Below are 6,000 nucleotides of genomic sequence, written 5' to 3'. Positions count from 1 at the left end.
GCTATATATAACCAATATAGAAGGTATACGTCATAAGTAAGGTAGCCTGTATTTATAAGATTTCATTGTATTACAATATATATTTTTAAAAATGATTTAATTTATATTTTAAATATATTTAATAAAAAAAGATATCTAATAAATCATGAATTAATGGTCAATTAAGAAATAAAAGACAAAATATACCTACTTGTTTGGCACTCAATATCTCATTTCTGTCAGTTTTATTTTTTGAAGCAATGTTATGTGTAAGTATACTGAATGCAACACTTGTATGTTATTCTTGTCCCAAACACACACACACACACACGCACACACACACACACACACACACGCACGCACACGCACACGCACACGCACACGCACACACACACACACACACACACAGTCACTCACTCACTGAGAGAGAGAGAGTGAGAGAGAGCATCTGTGTATGTGTGTGTGCGTACTGTTCATTGAGTCTCGCTGAGTTCCTCCAGAATGGCGATCACACACACAGTCGGTCTGTCGTTACACCGGAGATCCAGTGACTGAATCGTGACTCAACGGCAACTGAATCATCAGACACAATGAGAATTTACTGAGAAATCACAGACCGACATGACATTGTGATGATGGTGGAGGCTTTTTAACGGATCCGAGCGGCGGAAATTCGCTCCGGTGAGTCAAAACCGAACTTCAACTCTTCACTTCTGCAACAAACCTCCATTAAACACACCACTGATATCCACAACCCAATGTTTTAGACAACTAATTTAGCACTTTATGTGGCAATATAGCATTATAAAGTGTAAAAACGTGCGGAAATAAACTCTGAGCGGTGAATGAGGTGAAGATGGAGTTAATGTTTGACAACATGGCTGCTCGCTTTCATCTCTCCATTCCTCTAATTTAAAGTAATAAAGTCGCAATCTTTATTAATTCATATAAAACATACACACATGTGGACGTATTTGACGTTAAAGTTTATATAGTTTGAGCAAACGCGACCGTTAGTGTAGATGAAGCCGTTTCCGTTCAGCGAAAACAAACATCCTGAAACTCGCTTCATGTGAGAGGTTTCCAGATTTCTGCTCATCGTCCGTGTTTGTGTGTTTATTTTAAGACTCTTCAATTCGTATTTGAGTTTGTGTGTGTGTGTTTCTTTGGTTATTGTGAATGAAGTCGGAAAGAGAAACTCAAACACGACAATGAAAGACTCTGACGACATATCCCAGCAAACAATTTTGTGTTTAATAGACGTCTAATAGACGTCTACACGTAGACAGCTTGGCTAAAACAAGGCTGAACTTGTGCTGTCAGTGAAAATCTAATAGACATCTAAGAATAGCCCAAAACTAGACTAGTTCAGATTATACAGACTTTATATGTGTATAGTTATTAATTTCTGGCCGAATTTAGCCTTGTTTTAACTAAGACGACTATGTTTAGAAGTCTATTAGACATCTTTTAAAAACCAAAAATGCTTGCTGGGTAGTATCTTGTACATTACCATGATAATTCAATGATGTCTGAATCTGTCATATTATAACTACACTATGGTGTTATTTACATGGTGCTATTCTAGTGTACTTTCAGGAATACCATGGTGCCATGTCTAAAAATACATGGTACTTTTAAAGCAATGTATGTTCATTCAATACTGTGGTGTTATACTTTCTGGAAGCATGTGAGATATGCAACTCATCAGTGTTGTTTTCAGTTTGTCTGATCTGATGTTGAACTTTGAGTTCTGGATTGCTGATTAAATCAGTTTATTAATAAACATCTGTGAGTGCTTAACATATTAGGTGAATCTTGATGAGTACAGTGTTTGTATCACATGATGTATGCATGTGATACTATGTACTAGGGCTGAGCGATATGGCAAATATGTTATCTCTAGGTCTGCAACTAACAATTATTTTAATTTTCGATTAATCAATGAATTGGATTTTAAACAAAAAAGAAATCAGTCATTTCCAACCCTTTATTCAAAAACAGAAATAAAATGTTTAGAAAGTGCACAAACATGTCGTCCTTGATCATCCCTGAACTGTTGTAATATAATAATAATAATAATAATAATAATAATAATAAAAACTAATTTAGTAGTTTTGTCCTGTTTTCAATCCAGATATCTAAAAAAAAAGTTAAATCAAGATACATACTAGACACATGAAATAGCAGAAGAATTTATGTCTTGTTTTCTGAAAAACCCCCCCTCAAAATTAAGTGATCGTTTGCTTATAACAAGCTAAATTATTTCCCAATGGGGTAAGAAAAGTAATCTTAATGAGATATAATCTCAAACAGAAGTTTTAAGCATCATATCATTTTCTCATGCCATTTTTCTTGTCTAGTCTTGATTTTAAGATTTTTTTAGATATTTGGACAGGAAATGAGACGAAATTACTAAGAAAAGCTTTTTTGCAGTGCAGCTCTACATGAAAAATGAATGATCAAAAAAGGCAAGTGAATAAAAACATCTTTAGTCTTGCAATGCAAAGTGCTAAGTAACTTATAAGTTGTACGTTTCCGGTTTAATTTAAAATATTCACATGCTTGCTCATCATGTCATCAGCTACCTGATATTCCAACTCACAAAAACATGCAACAGAGTGTTTTTTGTTGTTTAAAGGGCACCTATGGTGAAAAATCTACTTTTCAAGCTGTTTGTATAGAAATGTGTGTACGTAGAGTGTATAAACTATTATCATATTGTCATATTGGGTTGAAATAAACACACCCAGTCCTTTTTTTTTTTCAAATTTAACAACATAAAACGGTGGACCAATTGGAGCGGTTTTCAGATCGACCACAACTTTACGTAGGAGTGCGGTTCCCCCGCCCACCAATATTGATTGACAGCTGCGCGCATTAACATGTCCGGTTGTCACGTGTATAATCATATCAGCAAGAGAGGACGAGCGCAAAGCAGCCGGGAATTAAAGGTCTGTTCAGTTCGCTAGGATCATCAATCATCATCAAATGTGATCAAGAGTTTACAAGTTTAAAATGTTTTAAAACAGAGCATGTGTGTAATGAATTACAGCGATTTAGCTTAGCTTTACTTCATCAGCACAGTCAGAACAATTATAAAGGAAGACGCTTCAATCCCAGTTTGTGAAAGTTAAATCAGGTTTATTTTGTACATTAAAATAACAGATATCCATATAGCAGTGGAGATTACCAGTATCATGTCACATATGCGTGGGCGGGGAGGACTAGCCTTAAAGGCCCAGTTCAAAAAAACAGCAACAACCTTTTTTCCAGCTATAATACAGACATTTCAAACAGCTATAATAAATAATCTGATGGGTGTTTTGAGCTGAAACTTTACTGACACACTCTGGGGGCACAAAAGACTTATATTAAATATGAAAAAAGGCGTAACCTATGTGCCCTTTAAAAGACATATAAATGATCTTGATCTATAACAAGAGATGGGCATCGCCATGTTTACTTGTGTCTGCGCATTTGACTCATTCATAAAAGCAAAACATGCAGGATTCAGCATGTAAATTAATCAGTTACTCTCAAAATGCATGCAAGCAAGTGGCTGGCCAGCTGTGAGAAGAATATATTTAACTTTATTATTACTTTCACTATGTGTATCTGATATGATAAATACACATCGGCAAATTATATATTTGAATGGATTGTTAGACTTCCATAGACTTTCTTGTGTGTTTTACAAACTCTAAATGTATTGTTTTACTAGTACTTGTGTGTATTTACATGTCTAAAACATAAAATAAGCATTGAGTGGTTAAAACACTGCATAATTGTGATAATATGACACATCTTTCTCTGGTTCAGCGCCAGCCAACGTGCCAAAGCTCAGTTTGAATTTTTTACGTCATGCTTGTCGAGTTGAATAACAAGTAAACACCAGCACCAGGGCTCCCTTCCTCGCCATCTATCTGTCCTCTAACGTTACCTCCGCTTGTTTTTTTGCTCTGTCCTGTCTATGAGGCGGCGAACTCTGCTGGTATCATTGCGTGACGGAGGCAGAGTGCGTTTACTCCTCTCCACGCTCATCTAAAGTTGTTTTAATAATTGAACGTCTCCGCGTCGCGTGACACGACAAATCCATTATGAAATTCATTGGCAACACTTTAACGAATCAATTAAATCGATTCGTTGTTGCAGCCCTAGTTATCTCGATAATTGTTTTCCATATTAAATGATAACGATTTATATTTCAATATAAGTCAGTGCTTCCAGATTTAAAATAGTACCCCAACAATGACTGAAGCCACAAAAATTAGGGGGTCGATTAAATGGCATAACATAATTTCGGCTGATTAATTTTCGGTGGCCGAAAATTTGGTACATCTCTAATATCAGCACACCTTTAGATTCCCATGAATGCAAATTTCTGCTGTGTGATTGGCTCTTAGATTATTATAGAGTAAAAAAGTGCAGTGCTTATCATTGTTATTGACATAAATGTTATGGTGATTCGATATAATATCGTTTATCGGCCCAGTCCTACTATCTACGCTTATGTGAAGAATATAATGCTGCTTCTAATAATGGCGTGTTTTGTATGGGGGCTGTAACTTTATGCTGTCGTGAGATTAATCTAAGCCAGAGCAAGTTATTAAGTTTTGATGAAAGATTGCCAGAACACACAATGTTTTTATTTGGAATCGCACACAGTAAGATGAGAAAGAGTCAAAACACTTGTCGTTCTTTAAGGCTTTTTTGGACAGAGGTTTGGTAGATATTTAGAGATCATATTTATGTGCATGTTCATACCAGACCAGAGAGAGTTCAAGTCGTCACCAAGGCAAAAATAACCATGAGAGTGTCTTCATGCCAGCATGTACTTTTGTGTGTGTGTGTGTGTGTGTGTGTGTGCACGTAAGTGAAAGGGGCCCCTGGTGCTCTTTGGCTTCTTAAAACAAAGTGTTTGAAAAAAATCCATTTATTCATGTGACCTGAGTAAAAGCTCCCACACACACACACACACACACACACACACATACACACACACACACAGAGAGAGAGCTTGACAGAGGTTTGAGATCCGGAATCTTTGGAATGTTTGCCCCCCTCGTTGGATGCCTACCTGACACACACACACACACACACATTGGGTTTTCATGTTTTATGAGGACTCTCCTTAGACATAAAGATTTCATACAGTACTGCAGACTGTATATTCTGTATATTCTATCTTCCACCAATTCTAAACGCAAGCCTCACTAACAAATCTCTTTACATTTTACAAATAATGTAATTATTAATATATAAATTCTGGATTTTTTATCGGATCCTTGTCTGGATCCCAAATTCTGGATGATTTATGAGTCATTTCCTCAGGGGGACTAAGAAAATGTGCCCACAAGGTCAAATAATTCTGGTATTGCTAAAGTTGTGGGGACATTTGGGGGTTCATAGTAGGGTTGCACGGTTTACCATTACTAAGGTAGTATCGTGATACTATGGCTCCAGAATATTGGTGGTGCCGCTGTAGTTTGTAAATGGTTGTATCGTCTTTAACGGTCCATCTACTATATATAATGTTGCATGTGGAAAAGTCACTAAAATGTTCACCAGTTTGAGCAACAGTAGACCATTTTATTTGAATAGTCTGTGGAGCACTTTAAGGTTGAAAACTGTAGAATTCACACATTTAATGGTAGCCTATTGCACGTTTTCTGACGCTTCAGATCGAATCTGAATCAGTTCATTCCTGTCAATATGATTTCGTAGCTACAACAACTGCGACAATCTTAAAAAGAGCGACTCACAAAGGTAAATTTTGAATTACTTACCTGAAAACACAACAATAGATATTGGAAACATTGAAACTGAATTTTGGACCACTTCATTAAGCCTAATTTGGTTGGAAAAATGCTATTTTTGTAAAAAAAAAAACAATTATTTGAAATAATTAGTATCTTTATTTTAATATATTTTTGTTGGTCAGTTATCTACAAAATAAACAAAAAGATTGAACACATTTTAGGTGAAATGACATGCATATACGTTTTTCAATAATAAGGG

General features: G+C 35.9%; 1 protein-coding gene across 1 annotated transcript in view; it reads left to right on the top strand.

The window, feature by feature from the left end:
• Window positions 1-410: 410 nt before the first annotated feature.
• Window positions 411-6,000, top strand: part of dtnba (dystrobrevin, beta a) — a 63,025-nt gene continuing 57,435 nt past the window's right edge. Inside the window, exon 1 of the mRNA XM_056480698.1 lies at window positions 411-660. The gene's annotated coding sequence lies outside the window, so the exon portion shown is untranslated. The remainder of the gene's footprint in view (window positions 661-6,000) is intronic.

The sequence above is a fragment of the Danio aesculapii genome, chromosome 20 (genome assembly GCF_903798145.1).
Source record: "Danio aesculapii chromosome 20, fDanAes4.1, whole genome shotgun sequence".
In the NCBI taxonomy this organism is placed as follows: Eukaryota; Metazoa; Chordata; class Actinopteri; order Cypriniformes; family Danionidae; genus Danio; species Danio aesculapii.
The sequence above is the reverse complement of the archived record's forward strand: the minus strand, read 5'-3'. Positions and strand labels throughout refer to the sequence as shown.